Source organism: Periplaneta americana, chromosome 11 (genome assembly GCF_040183065.1).
Source record: "Periplaneta americana isolate PAMFEO1 chromosome 11, P.americana_PAMFEO1_priV1, whole genome shotgun sequence".
In the NCBI taxonomy this organism is placed as follows: domain Eukaryota; kingdom Metazoa; phylum Arthropoda; class Insecta; order Blattodea; family Blattidae; genus Periplaneta; species Periplaneta americana.
Genome location: NC_091127.1, coordinates 82,351,388 through 82,371,929, shown reverse-complemented (window position 1 = coordinate 82,371,929; position 20,542 = coordinate 82,351,388).

Sequence of the window (20,542 nt, the reverse complement as noted above, 5' to 3'; positions counted from 1 at the left end):
GTAGTTCTAAACTGTCTAAACTATTTTTCTGGCCATGTTTGTTATTTAGCCGCGAAACTAATGTGTGGTCAAAAGAGGGTTTTTTTAATATCAACTCCCTTCGAACGGCAGTCCTAAAACACGACAAATCAAAAGCTCATATTTATAGTAGCATGAACTTTGCAAACTTTGGGAAGACAAGAATTGATTTACAGCTAGATAAGCAAAAAGCTCTACATATCAACCAACACAATGCTCCTGTGGAAAAAAAATCGGGAGATTTTACTGCGTCTTATTAACGCAGTCTGCTTTCTAGGAAAACAAGAATTGGCTTTTCGGGATCATAATGAGAGTGTGGAATCAGAGAATAGAGGAAATTATATCGAATATTTAAGTTCCTTAAGTGAATTTGACCATTTACTGGCCAATCATCTTGAGAGTTCAACAGTATTTCGTGGTACTTCTCCCGCAATTCATAATGACTTAATATTCGCTATAAGTGGGGTTATGATAAAGAACATAAAATCTGAAATAGAAGAAGCACCTTTTGCGGCCATTGTTGTTGATGAAACAAGTGACTGCTCTAATCAGAGTCAATTGTCCACTGTTTTAAGATACGTCGATGGTACTGCCAATGTTCAAGAACAATAGGATTCACAAATGTCAGTTCGGGCAAAACTGCTGCTGCTTGGTTTCAGCATGTAGAAGGTGTTATAGCAGAATACAATGTCTGCAATAAGTTAATTGCACAGACATACGATGGTGCTTCAGTTATGGCGGGAAATATTAATGGCTTAAAAACAAAAGTTCAAGGAAAGTATTCTCAAGCACTATTTGTCCATTGTTACAGCCATGTTCTCAATTTAGTTTTGCAACAAACTACTTCATCCATTCCAGAATGCCGCATTTTTTTTTCAAAACACTGTCGGGTTTAGCTGCATTTTTCTCATCATCTCCTAAAAGATCAGAAAAACTCAAGAATTTATGAAAAAGAAACTCCCAAAAGTAGCACCAACTAAATGGGATTTTACATCTCGGCTTGTAAATACAGTAAAGGAATACAGAGAACAACTGACTGCTTTCTTTGAAAATATCATTTGTAATGACTCTGAAGAAAACTGGGTTGATGATGTAATTGTGCAGACTCAAGGATATTTGTATTTTTTTCACACAGTTTCAGAATATATTTCTTCTTGAAGTCTATGCTAGAGTGTTCGCACATACAGATGTGCTCTACAATATTCTTCAGACAAAAAGTCTAGACATAGCATACTGCTTGCAAGAGGTATCAAAGTTAAAAAATACTATATTCGAGTTCAGACGTAGTGGGTTTCCGTCCATATGGAGTAATATGGAATACAATGGTACCACCATTAAAGCGAAGAAAAGGAGATGATGAATTGAAATACAGGCAGCTGTACTACAGCATACTAGATCGTATGCACATGGAAATTACTGACAGATTTTCTGATTATGGAAAGCTTCAGTTCATATATTCTAAATTCTCAAAAATTTTCTGCTTATAGAGAAAACTTGCCGAATGAGGCACTAAACAAATTATTTCAGTCCTATAATAGTCACTTTGATCAAGTACGCTTGAAAAATGAATTAAGTGTAATATATTCAGCAGAAGTCTTTGATTTTTCGAACAAACCTATCCATGAAATATTATCTGCCATATATGAAAACCAGCTGAACCAAGTTATTCCTGAAGTCCTTAAATTGGCAACATTGTGACAATACCAGCTACGTCAGCATCAGTAGAAAGAACATTTTCTGCGTTGAAGAGAATAAAATCCTACTGTAGATGAACTCATACACAAGAACGTTTATCCGGCTTGGCACTGATGTCAATTGAAAAGTCATTTCTACAGAAACTTCGCAAGCGGCCCAACTGTAATTTCAATGACGAAGTCATCCAAGTATTTTCGTCCCAATCAAGACGTCTGGAATTCACATATAAATAGGTAAGGAATTTTATTATAGGGTTTTAAAAATATATTTTGTGTAATAATAGGGTCAGTGGTAGCCCAAGACCTTAAACCAGTATACGCCACTGGGTCCATTCCATCGCCCTTGGTATCTCCTTTCCATTTTTCGAATATTCTGGTGGAACCTCTCTCCTTGCTGCTCACTGATGCCCACAGGTCGTCAGGAATACATCCAAATGTAAAAAGATAAAATGTACCGTAATTTGAGACTCATGTTGCATCCCAAAGTATTGAATGCCTATAGCATGTTGTTCACAATTTTAACATAATCAGGATGTTTATTGATTCCTAGAAAATGTGCAATGATTTCTTTAATGCATTTTTTTCTTTAGGAGTCATATTATTTTCAAATTGCCTGTCTTTAACTACAGCTCTGATTTGCGGATTTACAAAAATTCATTCTTTCATTTTTGCATCTGAAAGAGTAGGAAATTTGTTGGCGAGATATTTACAACAGTCTCTATCTTTGTCAAGTGCTTTTACAAATTGTTTCATTACACCAACTTTTATATGTAGAAGTGGCAAAAGAATTTTCTTAAGATCCAGTAGACTACCCCTTATTATGTTCTTACTACCTGGTGTTCAAGGTTTTCTTTTGGGCCACTGTCTTTGTTTCCAATGTTTGTCTCTCGCCCTACTATCCCACTTGCACAAATAACTTGGATATTTTGTAAATCCCTGTTGCTGGCCTAATATCAAGCAGATCACTTTTAAATCTCCACACATCAACTACTGATGATCATCATATTTAATTTTCTCCAAAACATGCTTCAGATTTTCATACTTCTCCTTCAGTTGCACTGAGTGTGCTACTGGAACTGAAGAAATAGCAGTGCCATTATGTAGCAGCTATCTCCAAACTAAAAAATGGCAAGTCAGCTGGACCAGATAATCTTCTGCCAGAAATATTTAAGGCCTACCCAAATAAGATAGCAAAAATAATTCTTCCATTAATTCAAAAAGCATGGAAGGAGGAAACTTTCCCCGCTGAATAGAAAGAAGGATTCATCATCAAAATTCCTAAAAAAGGTGATCTGAGCAACTGTTGTAACTGGCGCGGGATTACACTATTGAATATAATTAATAAACTAATATCAATAATAATATATCAGCGTATCCATGACATATTAGATCCAACAATTCGAAAGGAGCAGGTAGGATTTAGACCTCACCGGGCATGTGTCGATCAAATCAACACACTGAGAATTATCATTGAGCAGTCACTAGAATTCCGCTCACCTTTGTACTTGGTGTTTATTGACTTTGTAAGAGCGTTTGATACTCTGAATCACACAGCCATCTGGCAGACTCTATAAGAAATAAGAGTTCCTATCAAACTTATAAACATCATTAAAGAATTATATCGGAATGCCAGCTGCAGAGTAATTCATAAGAATAATATGGGAGAAATCATTCATGTCGGCATAGGTGTAAGGCAAGGCTGCGTGTTATCACCGCTCCTCTTTAACCTGGTCTTAGATGCAACTCTAAGAAGAGTGAATGTTTCTCCTAGAGGAATCCGTTGGGGGCTCTCCGGTAGACTAGAAGATCTAGACTATGCGGATGATATCTGTCTCTTAGCTCATTCCTTTAAAGATATGAAAGCCAAACAGCAACAATTGGAAAAGGAAGCACAAAAGGTGGGTCTTCAAATCAATATTAATAAAACCATAGAATTGCGCATAGGTACCAATCAACCTACTTTTCTAACTCTAAGCAGCGGCATAATTGAAAATGTGAAGGAATTCTCATATCTAGGCAGTATAGTCTCCCAGAATGGTGGTACAGATAGCGATGTGAGAGTAAGAATAAAGAAGGCAAGATATACCTTCGAGCTGCTAAAGTCTATATGGAAGAGTGCTGCCTATACAATAAATACTAAACTGAGAATTTTTAACACAAATGTCAAATCCTTGCTTTTATATGGCTGTGAAACCTGGAAAATAACTAAAACTATCATCAATCAACTACAAGTTTTTATTAATAGATGTTTGAGAAACATACCGGTATTAAAAATATTCTGGCCGGTCCAGATATCCAATGAAAACCTATGGTTAAAAACTAAACAAAAACCAGTTGAACTTCAAATTCGGCATAGGAAGTGGAGATGGCTGGGACATACACTTCGCCGACCTCCAGATGACCCCGCCAGGAAGGTATTGGATTGGAATCCACAGGGCAGCAGAGGAATTGGCAGACCGAAGATAACATGGAAACGAACTGTTCTCACAGAAACAAAAATGATGGGGAAGACATGGAGTGAGATTAAGGTGTTGGCCAGGAATAGAGTCAGATGGAGAAGCTTTCTGAGAGCCCTATGTTCCACCTAGGAATGATGGAAATATTGATTGATTGATTGATTGATTATGTAGCAGCATGCCCTTCAAACTTTTTTTTACTGGAATCAATAAATAACCTCCACTCATTTGGATTATATTTATCAGCACAATTTAGTAATTCAACATATTAAAAAATAAAAATATAACTCTTCTGACACAAGGATATGGCGAAACAGTCTATAATATATCGGAATGGTTGGACCGCTGTGGTGGCCATATTTATTTCTGTATTATTATCAGAGTATTGAAGACGGTCTTCATCTGACCCTACTAATCGATAGTATTCGATAATAATTTGTTGGTGTAAGTGTGGCTTCTTCAGTTATTACTTCTATAAATAGATGGCAAAGATAATAGTAAGTGTTGCCAACTGTAGACTACATAATCACAAATATCAAATTTCATTTGATTCAAGTCAATTTGAAGTTAAGAAATTGGAACTCTAGGCCAATGTTTTAATCTTAAACCTACTTTAATAATCTCTAATCTCTGAGTTTTTAATTTTGTTTTCAGTCTTCAGTCACTGATGTGAAGTGTTAAAACATTAGTGTAGGTACAGAATGAATTTATTGTTTACTTAAAGGAGTACACAACACAAAAAATGAACAATTAATATTTGAGGAGAAAAATTCGCTCTGGCGCCAGAGATCGAACCCAGATCCTTGATTTTACGTACCAAGCGCTCTGACCGGCACTGGAGTGAATTTTTCTCCTCAAATATTAATTGTCAATATTACAGATATTATTCTGTAGGACAAATTAATAAATCTATAATATTCTCATAGCTGCAGTGCATATGTCTGTACAGATTACTGTCCACTTAACTGCAGAATCCCGGCCAAACAAGTCACTCAAATGAGTGCGCTCCTAATATAATGGCAGTTGACATTGGACATATACGTCAACATATATGCCTAACTTGGAGTCAGGCCACAAAGGGAAACATTGAAGGAGGGTTCGGTCCGGTGCTGTGGATTGAATTTGGCGTAGTTCAGTGGTCAGAGCGCTTGGTACGTAGAACCAAGGACCCGGGTTCATCCCTAGTGCCAAAGCGAATTTTTCTCCTCAAATATTAATTGTCAATATTATATATTATTCTGTAGGACAAATTAATAAATCTATAATACAAGAAATGAAGTTGCTTTGAACATTTACAACACTGGTTTCATTTCTCTTCTACATCGCTTCATTGTCAATTTTTAGCACCTTTACATTATCAATTTCACAGCAGTAGACACACTATTCGTCCTGTGGCATTTCATTACATTTAGTGTGAGATCTTCCTATTGTCACCACTACATCAGACTCGCTATGATCACTCTCGTCCTCACAATCACAAAACAAGTCGTTCTGAGGTTCTAACTGGTAAGGTAGAATATCACACGAAGCCATTAATTGTTTGATTGTTTTTATCTCTAAAACATGCAGACAAGGCGCTAAATACGGCTTACTGCTCGGCACAACTGTGAGCTACGTAATGTCACAGTTCACAGCTGTTGAACTGGGTAGCAGCATTGCTGTCAGAAATAGAAACACGGAAATTTCACAGAATGTCTTATAATACATTTCTCTATTCGAATCAGTAATAAACTCAAGTTTGATTTTTGTGTTGTGTTCTCCTTAACAGCTTTAACACACCTTGTCTTACACGTGCAAGTACAGTACAGAAAAATAAGCTAGTAGTTACTCACCTGAAGAGTCAGCAATCAATCTGCAGCAAATTCTGTGAGGGCTGTACTGAACAAAGCAAGTGTGGCTTTGATTTCTATGAACAATTCAGTTCCACAGTAATTCTTTCTTCATCTTCTTTTCGTCGTTTTTCCATTCCTCCTCTCCTTAATTTAGGACTACCGTAATAGATTTAACACTTGTATGGCTTATTAAATTAGTACCATCCACTAGTATTAGCCGGTAGCCAAAACTCAAATATAAATTTTAATGCATTTGATGTTATTCTAGGTTTCCTCAGCTTGGCTTTCGACGGTACGCAGACACTTAACATTTCTTATGATTCAGAATTAGGGCATACTTTCTGGTACTATCAAAAGGACCATGCTCCCAAAAACTGAAGACTGCTTAATCTCCCAGGTCATTTGGCTATTCAAACAATTGGACACTAGCTAGCAAGACACGAAAGACTTAGTACAGTAGAGAACCCTTCAATTTACAAAACGTGATTTTAAGAATGGAAAATACAACAGCAATTAATTCTTAAACGATTAATAAATTAATTCTGATTACATGATTGGAAGCCCAAATTTTTTTTTTTGAATGTGTAAAGTATATATGCTGACTTGTTATCCTGAGGAGCCAAGGAGCAATTCTGAAGGTTTTCTTTATCTTGTAGAGTTACCCTAATCATACTTCAATGTAATTTTTTCTGAAGAAACTGAAATATTGTTATACCAGGGACAGAACAACTAGAGGCTTCAGTGACGTCACTACAGAAGAACCCACACACAGCAGAATTGTTCGTTGCACAACAAACTGAAAACGTTGACCACTTACTTTCACTGATCCGCTGCTGTCTCACAATACAATAACTTCTGTTCAGAAAATGTTTTGCAGCTGAATGGTACAGTACCTGCTAGTGCGGCAAGAGGGGGTGGTCGGACCGCTTAAAAGTAATCGTCTCCAAGCTTCTAGATGTTCTGTCCCCGGTATATTCCCTTGCTTTAATGGAATTTGCTAATAGTGTGTGTTTCTGCTTCTTTTATCCTTGTTACATTTTGTGAAGTTTAAACACTAAATTGAAAACTATTACTGAGATATTATCTGAATGTAAAAATGAGTAAAATTTATACAGAGTGAAAGAATTTCGGTGATAGTTCTTTGAGAGACGAATCCTGAGCATAGTGTAACTGGAAAAAGTTCTCTACTATATCATTCCTTTGGGCTTACATATCTCAGAAATAATTATTTTTTAGACATTCGTTTCATGATGACGACTTTTCGATTCTCATTTTAGCATCAAAAACTCATTGAATTCTGCATTCATAAAGTAGCGTGCTTACAAAGTAAAATTTTCACCGGTATTATCACCTTCATCTTACTCAGACTCTAAATAACCTGATATGTTGACAAAGCATCATAAAATAACCTACTAAGAATAAAAAGTAAATTTCCATGCCTGAAGTACTTTTAAGCACGCTACTTAGAAATACTGAAAACGTAAATTCCAATTATTAATTTATTATAAATATTCACAACACAATTATTTAAAATTGAAATTCATTTGGAAATTTCATACATAAATTATTCACTTCCGAATCACTCACTTTTCTAATTATATTAATCACTTTCGTTGTAATAATTGTATATTCCAAATTACATAACAAGCAGAACTCCACTTAACTTCATAACAACCAGCAAAACAATCACACAGCCTACTACATATCCGAAGGCCATGAAATCTATCTCTTTCTATACAAATGTAATACTATTTCGTCTTCAACATCAGAAGTTCGCCATTGCGAGAGAATGAATCAACAATTTCATTGTTTTAAAATACGTGGTGTGTCTAAAAAGTTCGGTGAATGGTGTCATAGCTGAACGGCAACTTGGCGCATGTGCTTGCGCATGCGCATGGTTATTCAGAGACTTGGGGAGAATAGATACACAGCATGCAATGCATGTGACTGGCAGTGTAAACAGACTGCGACCAGTTGAACGTAGTCAGTGTGAGAGGTAGTGTCACAGCGCAATGGAGCAACGTGTAAACATCAAGTTCTCCTACAAATTGGGGAAGACTGCAACGGAGACACATGGAATGTTGGTGCAGGTGTACGGGAGGGAAGCCGTGAGCAGAAAATGTGTTTACGAATGGTTTAAACGCCTCCGTGAAGGGAAGGAAACAATTGAAGTGAGCCACGTTCAGGTCGGCCATCGACAAGCAGAACCCCAGAAATGATCGAGAAAGTGCGACAAATGCTGGCACAAGATCGGCGACTGACTCTAAGATCGATTGCGGAGGAATTGGACATTAGCAAGAACACGGTGCACACCATCGTCCGCGATCATTTGGTGAAACGGAAGATCTGCTCCCGATTTGTGCCGCATAAGCTCACAGACGAGCAGAAAGCAAAACGGATGGAAACTTCTGGTGATTTCATTTCCATGTGTGACCAGGATCCATTGCTTCTGAAAACCATCGTCACGGGTGATGAGACCTGGTGCTACCAATTCGATCCGGAATCAAAATGGCAATCGATGTCATGGTGTTCACCGACTTCCCCGCGACCAAATAAAAAACCGTCTGCAAAAATCCAAGGTGAAAACACTATTGATCGCCTTCTTCGACAACAACGGCATCATCCACAAGGAATTTGTTCCTGCAGATCAAACCATTAATGCTGCATTTTACCAGTCCATTTTGAACCGATTGCTACAGTGTATCCGGCGGGTTCGTCAAGAGTTGCACAGGACTGGAAAATGGATGCTGCTCCATGACAATGCCCCTGCACACTGCGCGATCTGTGTGCGCCAATTCCTGGCTCAGATGATGGTTGTTCTTGAACACCCTCCGTACTCCCTTGATCTGGCTCCTGCGGCCTTCTTCCCGTTTCCCCGCTTGAAGGCGGCCATGAAAGGTGAACGTTTTGCGGACGAGAATGCCATCAAAGATTGTGTGACAGCCGTTCTGCGATCGATTTCACAGGAGGTCTTTGCTGATAGTTTCCAGAACCTGTACGAATGTTGTCAAAAGTGTGTTGTAGCGAGTGGCGAATATTTTTCTTGAAGGGCAATATAGAAATTTTGTTTGTATCTTTGTTTTCTTTGCTTTCTGATAGCATTCACCGACCTTTTACAATTCCTGGTTCAGAAGATGGTAACTGTTCTTGAACACCCTCCGTATTCCCCTGATCTGGCTCCTGCGGCCTTCTTCCTGTTTCCGCGCTAAAAGGCGGCCATGGAAGGTGAACGTTTTGCGGACGTGAATGCCATAAAAATCGTATTACAGCCGTTCTGCGATCGATTCCACAGGAGGCCTTTGCTGATAGTTTCCAGAAGCTGTACGAACGTTGTCAAAAGTGTTTTAGCGGGTGGCGACTATTTTTTTTGAAGGGCAATAAAGAAAAATTTTTTGTATCTTTGTTTTGTTTTTTCTGATAGCATTCACTGAACTTTTCCAATTCCTGACTTAGAAGATGGTAACTGTTCTTGAACACTCTCCGTACTCCCCTGATCTGGCTCCTGCGGACTTCTTCCTGTTTCCCCACTTGAAGGCGGCCATGAAAGGTGAACGTTTTGCGGACGTGAATGCCATAAAAAAATCGCGTGACAGCCGTTCTGTGATCGATTCCACAGGAGGCCTTTGCTGATAGTTTCCAGAAGCTGAACGAACGTTGTCAAAAGTGTGTTTTAGCGGGTGGCGACTATTTTGAAGGACAATAAAAAAATTTGTTTGTATCTTTGTTTTGTTTGTTTTCTGATAGCATTCACCGAACTTTTAGTCAGGAATTGGCGCACACGGATCGCACAGTGTGCAGAGGCATTGTCATGGAGCAGCATCCATTTTCCAGTCCTGTGCAAATCTTGACGAACCCGCCGGATACGCTGTAGCAATCGGTTCAAAACGGACTGGTAAAATGCAGCATTAATGGTTTGACCTGCAGGAACAAATTCCTTGTGGATGATGCCGTTGTTGTCGAAGAAGGCGATCAATAGTGTTTTCACCTTGGATTTTTGCAGACGGCTTTCATTTGGTCTCGGGGAAGTCGGTGAACACCATGACATCGATTGCCGTTTTCATTCCGGATCGAACTGGTAGCACCAGGTCTCATCACCCGTGACAATGGTTTTCAGAAGCAATAGATCCTGGTCACACATGGAAATGAAATCACCAGAAGTTTCCATCCGTTTTGCTTTCTGCTCGTCTGTGAGCTTATGCGGCACAAATCGGGAGCAGATCTTCCGTTTCACCAAATCATCGCGGACGATGGTGTGCAACGTGTTCTTGCTAATGTCCAATTCCTCCGCAATCGATCTTAGAGTCAGTCGCCGATCTTGTGCCAGCATTTGTCGCACTTTCTCGATCATTTCTGGGGTTCTGCTTGTCGATGGCCGACCTGAACGTGGCTCACTTCAATTGTTTCCTTCCCTTCACGGAGGCGTTTAAACCATTCGTAAACATATTTTCTGCTCACGGCTTCCCTCCCGTACACCTGCACCAACATTCCATGTGTGTCCGTTGCAGTCTTCCCCAATTTGTAGGAGAACTTGATGTTTACACGTTGCTCCATTGCGCTGTGACACTACCTCTCACACTGACTACGTTCAACTGGTCGCAGTCTGTTTACACTGCCAGTCACATGCATTGCATGCTGCGTATCTATTTTCCCCAAGTCTCTGAATAACCATGCGCATGCGCAAGCACATGCGCCAAGTTGCCGTTCAGCTATGACACCATTCACCGAACTTTTTAGACACACCACGTAATTCTGGACGCGAAAATGAATCTTTGGATAGAAATACGTGTGTACACACGAATTTGATATTTATTTAAGAAAATAGACAAATCCGTGGGAATTTTAGATTTTATTCATGATTATAAATCTTAAAATCTCGCAAAAACCACATTTTTAGAGAAATTTTGTATGAGTGGAAAATCGAAACGAGTGATAAAATGCGGTTTCATTGTGAATGTTAAAGCCATTCAGAAAGAATTAGCACAATCGGTTGGAATTGATAGGTTTTATTAATGTATATACGAAAAAACGCATTTCTAGCCCGAGAAAAGATGATTTTTCCACTTATTAACATACGCTAGCAAACGTATAGAAATCTGGTCGCGAACAAGAATCTTTGGTTAGAAACGCGTGTGTACGCACGAACTTGACATTTTTTTAAAGAAACCAGAGAGATCCGATGGGATTTGTAGATTTTATTCATGATTATATAGCTTAAAATCTCGCAAAATCCAAATTTTTAGAGAAATTTTATGTGAGTGGAAAATCGAAACGAGTGATAAAATGCTGTTTCATTGTGAATGTTAAACCCATTCACAAAGAATTAGCACAATCGGTTCCTATTTGTAGGTTTTATTAATGTATATACGAAAAATCGCATTTCTAGAACGAGAAACGACGATTTTTCCACTTTTTACAATACACTAGCAAACGCATATAATTCTGGACGCGAACATGAATCTTGGGATAGAAAAACGTGTATACAAACGAATTTGTCATTTTTTTTAATAAACCAGAGAGATCCAATGGGAATTTTAAATGTTATTCATGATTATAGAGCCTAAAAACTCGCAAAAACCAAATTTTTAGAGAAATTTTATACGGGTGGAAAATCGAAACGAGTGATAAAATGCTGTTTCATTCTGAATGTTAAACCCATTCAGAAAGAATTAGCACAATCGGATTCAATTTGTAGGTTTTATTAATGTGTATACGAAAAAACGCATTTTTTGCTCGAGAAACACCGATTTTTCCACTTTTTACAATACACTAGCAAAGGCATATATTCCTGGATTTGAACCTGAATCTTACGATAGAAATACGTGTGTACACACGAATTTGACATTTTTTTTAAGAAACTAGAGAAATGCGATGTGATTTGTACATTTTATTCACGATTATATAGCTTAAAATCAGGCAAAAACCAAATTTTTAGAGAAATTTTGTAAGAGTGGAAAATCGAAACGAGTGATAAAATACGGTTTCATGGTGTATGTTAAAGCCATTCAGAAAGAATTAGCACAATCGGATTCAATTTGTAGGTTTTATTAATGTATATACGAAAAAACGCATTTCTAGCCCGAGAAACGACGATTTTTCCACTTTTTACATTACACTAGCAAACGCATATATTTGTGGACGCGAACATGAATCTTTGGATAGAAATAAGTGTCAACTCACGAATTTGAAATTTTTTTCAGTAACTAGAGAAATCCGATGGGATTTGTATATGTTATTGAGGATTATAAAGCATAATATCTCGCAAAGATCAAATTTTTAGAGAAATTTTGTATGAGAGGAATATTGAAACGAGTGATAACATGCGGTTTCATTCTGAATGTTAAAGCCATTTAGCAAGAATTAGCACAATCAGTTGGAATTTGTAGGTTTTATTAAATTATATCCAAGAAAACGCATTTCTAGCCAGAGAAACGAGGATTTAGCCACTTTTTCAGATACACTAGCAAACATATATAAATCTGGACGCGAACCTGAACTTTTGGATAGAAATACGTGTGTACACACGAATTTGACATTTTTTTTTAAGAAACTAGAGAAATCCGATGGGATTTGTAGAATTTATTCATAATTAAAGAGGTTAAAGTCTCTCAAAAACCAAACCTTAGAGAAATTTTATATGAGTGGAAAATCGAAACGAGTGATAAAATGCTGTTTCATTGTGAATGTTAAACCCATTCAGAAAGAATTAGCACAATCGGTTTCAATCTGTAGGTTGTATTAATTTATATACGAAAAATCGCATTTCTAGCCCGAGAAACGACGATATTTTCACTTTTCACAATACACAAGCAAACGCATATATTTCTAGACGCGAACCTGAAATTTAGGATAGAAATACGTGTGTACACACGAATTTGACATTATTTTTTGAAACTAGAGAAATCCGACGGGATTTGTACATTTTATTCATGATTATATAGCTTAAAATCTCGCAAAAACTAAATTCTTAGAGAAATTTTTTTGAGTGGAAAATCGAAACAAGTGATAAAATGCGGTTTCATTGTGAATGTTAAAGCCATTCAGAAAGAATTAGCAAAATCGGTTGGAATTTCTAAGTTTTATTAATTTATATACGAGAAAACACATTTTTAGGCCGTGAAACGACGATTTTTCCACTTACTGTACACTAGAAATCGCATATATTTCAGGACGCGAACATGAATCCTTGGATAGAAATTCGAGTCTACACACGATTATGACATTTTTTTAAGAAACTAGAGAAATCCGATGGGATTTGTAGTATTTATTGATGATTATGGAGCTTAAAATTTCGCAAGAACCAAATTTTTAGAGAAATTTTGTATGAGTGGAAAATCGAAAAGAGTGATAAAATGCGGTTTCATTGTGAATGTTAAACCCATTCAGAAACAATTAGCACATTCGTTTTAAATTTGTAGGTTTTATTAATGTATATACGAAAAAACGCATTTGTAGCCCGAGAAACGACGATTTTTCCACTTTTTACAATACACTAGCAAAAGCAGATATTTAAGGACGCGAAATTAATCTTCGGATAGAAATACGTGTGTACACACGAATTTGACATTTTTAAGAAAACTAGAGAAATGCGATGGGAATTGAAGGTTTTATTCATGACTATATAACTTAAAATCTCGCAAAAACCAAATTTTTAGAGGAATTTTGTATGAGTGGAACAACGAAAAGAGTGATAAAATGCGGTTTCATTATGAATGTTAAAGCCATTCAGAAAGAACTACCTCAATCGGTTGCAATTGGTAGGTTTTATTAATGTTTATACGAAAAAACGCATTTATAGCTAGAGAAACGACGATTTTTCCACTTATTACCATAAGGTACCATCGCATATAATTCTGGACGCGAAATGAATCTTTGGATAGAAATACGTGTCTACACACGAATTTGATATTTTTTAAGAAACTAGAGAAATCCGATGGGATTTGTAGATTTTAAACACGATTAAAGAGCTTAAAATCTCGCAAAAACCAAATATTTAGAGAAATTTTGTATCAGTGGAAAATCGAAACGAGTGATAAAATGCTGTTTCATAGTGAATGTTAAAGCCATTCAGCAAGAATTAGCACAGTCGGTTGGAATTCGTAGGTTTTATTAATGTCTACACAAAAAAGCATTTCATGCCAGAGAAACGACGATTTTTTCCACTTTTTACGATATACTAGCAAACGCTTATAAATCTGGACGAGAACAAGAATCTTTGGATAGAAATTCGTGTGTAAAAACGAATTTGACATTCTTGTAAGAAACTAGAAATATCCGAAGGGATTTGTAGATTTTATCCATTATTATATAGCATAAAATCTCGAAAATCCAAATTTATGGAGAAATTTTATGAGTGGAAAATCGAAACAAATGATAAAATGCTGTTTCATTGTGAATGTTAAACCCATTCACAAAGTATTAGCACAATCGGTTTTCATTTGTAGGTTTTATTAATGTATATACGAAAAATCGCATTTCTAGCCCGAGAAACGACGATTTTTCCAATTTTTACAATACACAAGCAAACGCATAACTATATTCCTGGACTCGAACCTGAATCTTTGGATAGAAATACTTGTGTATACACGAATTTGACATTTTTTTTAAGAAACTAGACAAAACCGATGGGATTTGTACATTTTGTTCATCATTATATAGCTTAAAATCTCGCAAAAAGCAAATTTTTAGAGAAATTTTGTACGAGTGGAAAATCGAAACGCGTACTAAATTGAAATTTTGATTGTGAACGATAAAACCATTCAGAATGAAATAGCTCAATCGGTTGCAATTTGCAGGTTTTATTAATGTATATACGAAAAAACGCATTTCAAGCCCGAGAAACGACGATATTTCCACTTTTCACCATACACTAGCAAACGCATAGATGTGTGGACGCGAACATGAATCTTTGGATAGAAATACGAGTATACACCCGAATATGACATTTATTTAAGAAACTAGAGAAATCCGATAGGATTTGTACATTTTATTTACTGTTATATAGCTTCAAATCTCGCAAAAACCAAATTTTTAGAGAAATTTTGTAAGAGTGGAAAATCGAAACGAGTGATAAAATGCGGTTTCATTGTGAATGTTAAAGCCATTCAGAAAGAACTACCTCAATCGGTTGCAATTTGTAGCTTTTATTAATGTATATCCGATAAAACGCATTTGTAGCACGAGAAACGACGATTATTCCACTTTTTACGATACACTAGCAAACGTATAGAAATCTGGTTGCGAACAAGAATCTATGGATATAAATGCTTGTGTACACACGAATTTGACCTTTTTTATGAAACCAGAGTGATCCGATGGGATTTTGTAGGTTTTATTCATGATTATATAGCTTAAAATCTCGCAAAAACCAAAATTATTAGAGAAAGTTTGCATGAGTAGAAAATGGAAACGAGTGATAAAATGCGATTTCATTGTGAACGTTAAAGCAAGAATTAGCACAATCGGTTGGAATTTGTAGGTCTTATGAATGTATATCTAAAAACGCATTTCTAGGCCGAGAAACGACGTTTTTTCCACTTTCTACAATACACTAGCAAACGCATATATTTCTAGACACGAACCTGAAACTTTGGATAGAAATACGTGTGTACACACGAATTAGATATTTTTTTACATAACCAGAGAGATCCGAAGGAATTTTGTCGGATTTATTGATGATTATAGAGCTTAAAATCTCGCAAAAACCAAATTTTTAGAGTAATTTTACATGAGTGGAAAATGGAAACGAGTGATAAAATGCTGTTTCATTGTGAATGTTAAACCCATTCAGTAAGAATTAGCACAATCGTTTGCAATTTGTAGGTTTTATTAATATATACACGAAAAAACGCGTTTCTAGCCAGGTAAACGACGATTTTTCCACTTTTTACATTACCGTAGCAAACGCATATTTTTCTGGACGCGAAGATGAATCTTAGGATAGAAATACGCGTCTACACACGAATTTGACATTTTTATTTTTAGAAGCTAGAGATATCCGATGGGATTTGTACATTTTATTCATGATTATATGGCTTAAAATCTCGCAAAACCAAATTTTCAGTGAAATTTTGTCTCAGTGGAAAAGCGATACGAGTGATAAAATACGGTTTCATTGCGAATGTTAAAGCCATTCAGAAAGAAATAGCACAATCGGTTGCAATTTGTAGGTTTTATCAATGTATATACCAAAAAACTCATTTCTAGCCAGGTAAACGACGATTTTTCCACTTTTTGAGATACACTGGTAAACGCAAGTAAATCTGGACGCGAACAAGAATCTTTGGATAGAAATACGTGTGTACACACGAATTTGATATTTTTTTAAGAAACCAGAGAGATGCGATGGGATTTGTAGATTTTATTCATGATTATATAGTTTAAAGTCTCGCAAAAACCAAATTTTTTGATTAATTTTAAAAGAGTGGAAAATCGAAACGAGTGATATAATGCTGTTGCATTGTGAATGATAAACCCATTCAAAAAGAAATAGCACAATCGGTTTCAATTTGTAGGTTTTATTAATGTATATACGAAAAATCGCATTTCTAGCCCGAGAAACGATGATTTTTCAACGTTTTACAATATACTAGCAAACGTATATAATTCTGGACGCGAACATGCATCTTGGGTTAGAAATATGTGTCTACACAGAATTTGACATTTTTTAAAGAAACTAGAGAAATCCGATGGGATGTGTAGATTTTATTCATAATTATATAGCTCAAAATCTCGCAAAAACAAAATTTTTAGAGAAATTTTGTATGAGTGGAAATCGAAACGAGTGATAAAATGCTGTTTCATTGTGAATGTTATCGCCATTCAGAAAGAATTAGAAAAATCGGTTGGAATTTGTAGGTTTTATTAATGTTTATCCGAATAATAGCATTTCTAGCCCGAGAAACAACGATTTTTCCACTTTTTACAATACACTAGCAAACGTATATAATTTTGGACGCGAACATGCATCTTGGGATAGAAATACGTGCATACAAAGGTATTTGACATTTTTTGTAAGAAACCAGAGAGATCCAATGGGAAATGTAGACGTTATTCATGATTATAGAGCTTAAAATCTCCAAAAACCAAATTTTTAGAGAAATTTTATACGGGTGGAAAATCGAAACGAGTGATAAAATGCTGTTTCATTGTGAATGTTAAACCCATTCAGTAAAAATTAGCACAATCGGTTTCAATTTGTAGGTTTTATTAATGTGTATACGAAAAAAACGCATGTATACCCCGAGAAACGACGATTTTTCCACTTTTTACAATACACTAGCAAACGCATATATTCCTGGACTTGAACCTGAATCTTTGGATAGAAATACGTGTGAACACACGAATTTGACATTTTTTTTAAGAAACTAGAGAAATCGGATGTGATTTGTACATTTTATTCATGATTATATAGCTTAAAACCTCGCAAAAACCAAATTTTTAGAGAAATTTTGTATGAGTGGAAAATCGAAACGAGTGATAAAATACGGTTTCATTGTGAATGTTAAAGCCATTCAGAAAGAATTAGCACAATCGGTTGCAATTTGTAGCTTTTATTAATGTATATACGAAAAAACGCATTTCTAGCCCGTGAAACGACGATTTTTCCACTTTTTACCATAAACTAGCAAACGCATATATTTCTGGACGAGAACATGAATCCTTGGATAGAAATATGTGTCTACACAAGAATTTGACATTTTTTAAAGAAACTAGAGAAATCCGATGGGATTTGTAGATTTTATTGAGGATTATATAGCTTAAAATCTCGCAAAAACCTAATTTTTAGAGAAATTTTGTATGAGAGGAATATTGAAACGAGTGATAAAATGCGATTTCATTGTGAATGTTAAAGCCATTTAGAAAGAATTAGCACAATCGGTTGGAATTTGCAGGTTTTATTAAAGTATATCCAAAAAAACGCATTTCTAGCCAGAGAAACCAGGATTTAGCCACTTTTTCAGATACACTAGCAAACATATATAAATCTGGACGCGAACCTGAACATTTGGATAGAAATAAGTGTGTACACACGAATTTGACATTTTTTTAAAGAAACTAGAGAAATCCGATGGGATTTGTAGATTTTTTTCATGATTATAGAGCTTAAAATCTTGCAAAAACCAAATCTTTAGAGAAATATTATATGAGTGGAAAATCGAAACGAGTGATATAATGCTCTTTCATTGTGAATGTTAAACCCATTCAGAAAGAATTAGCATAATCGGTTTCAATCTGTACGTTTTATTAATGTATATACGACAAATCGCATTTCTAGCCCGAGAAACGACGATATTTTCACTTTTCACAATACACAAGCAAACGCATATATTTCTAGACGCGAACCTGAAATTTTGCATAGGAATTCGTGTGTACACACGAATTTGACATTATTTTAAGAAACTAGAGAAATCCGACGGGATTTGTACATTTCATTCATGATTATATAGCTTAAAATGTCGCAAAAACCAAATTCTTAGAGAAATTTTTTTGAGTGGTAAATCGAAACGAGTGATAAAATGCGGTTTCATTGTGAATGTTAAAGCCATTCAGAAAGAATTAGCACAATCGGTTTCAATTTGTAAGTTTTAATAATGTATATACGAAAAAACGCATTTCTAAGCCGTGAAACGACGATTTATCCACTTACTGTATTACCATACACTAGAAATCGGACATAATTCAGGACGCGAACATGAATCCTTGGATAGAAATTCGAGTCTACACATGATTTTGAAATTTTTTTAAGAAACTAGAGAAATCCGATGGGATTTGTAGTATTTATTGATGATTATGGAGCTTAAAATTTCGCTCAAACCAAATTTTTAGAGAAAATTTGTATGAGTGGAATATCGAAACGAGTTATAAAATGATGTTTCATTGTGAATGTTATAGCCATTGAGAAAGAATTAGCAAAATCGGTTGGAATTTGTAGGCTTTATTAATGTATATACGAAAAAACGCATTTCTAGCCCGAGAAACGACGATTTTTCCACTTTTTACATTACACTAGCAAACGCATATATTTTTGGACGCGAACATGAATCTTTGGATAGAAATAAGTGTCTACTCACGAATTTCAAATTTTTTTCAGTAACTAGAGAAATCCGATGGGATTTGTATATGTTATTGAGGATTATAAAGCATAATATCTCGCAAATACCAAATTTTTTGAGAAATTTTGTATGAGTGGAATATTGAAACGAGTGATAAAATGCGGTTTCATTCTGATTGTCAAAGCCATTTAGCAAGAATTAGCACAATCGGTTGGAATTTGTAGGTTTTATTAAAGTATATCCAAAAAAACGCATTTCTAGCCAGAGAAACAAGGATTTAGCCACTTTTTCAGATACACTAGCAAACATATATAAATCTGGGCGCGAACCTGAACTTTTGGATAGAAATACGTGTGTGCACACGAATTTGACATTTTTTTTAAGAAACTAGAGAAATCGGATGAGATTTGTACATTTTATTCATGATTACGTAGCTTAAAACCTCGCAAAAACCAAATTTTTAGAGAAATTTTGTATGAGTGGAAAATCGAAACGAGTGATAAAATACGGTTTCATTGTGAATGTTGAAGCCATTCAGAAAAGAATTAGCACAATCGGTTGCAATTTGTAGCTTTTATTAATGTATATACGAAAAAACGAATTTCTAGCCCGTGAAACGACGATTTTTCCACTTATTACCATACACTAGCAAACGCATATATTTCTGGACGAGAACGTGATTACTTGGATAGAAATATGTGTCTACACAAGAATTTGACTTTTTTTAAAGAAACTAGAGAAATCCGATGGGATTTATAGATTTTATTGAGGATTATATAGCTTAAAATCTCGCAAAAACCAAATTTTTAGAGAAATTTTATAAGAGTGGTAAATCGAACCGAGTGATAAAATGCTGTTCCATTGTGAATGTTAAACCCAGTCAGAAAGAATTAGCACAATCGGATTTTATTCGTAGGTTCTATTAATGTATATACGAAAAAACGCATTTCTAGCCCGAGAAACGACGATTTTTCCACTTTTTACATTACACTAGCAAACACATGTATTTCTGGACGCGAAGATGAATCTTTGGATAGAAATAAGTGTCTACACACGAATTTGACATTTTTTTCAGAAACTAGAGAAATCCGATGAGATTTTTATATTTTATTGAGGATTATAAAGCTTAATATCTCGCAAAAACCAAATTTCTAGAGAAATTTTGTATGAGAGGAATATTGAAACGAGTGATAAAATGCGGTTTCATTGTGAATGTTAAAGCCATTTAGAAAGAATTAGAACAATCGGTTGGAATTTGCAGGTTTTATTAAAGTATATCCAAAAAACGCATTTCTAGCCAGAGAAACCAGGATTTAGCCACTTTTTGAGATACACTAGCAAACATATATAAATCAGGACGCGAACCTGAATCTTTGGAAAGAAATACGTGTGTACACACGAATTTGACATTTTTTTAAAGAAACTATAGAAATGCGATGGGATTTGTAGATTATTTTCATGATTATAGAGCTTAAAATCTTGCAAAAACC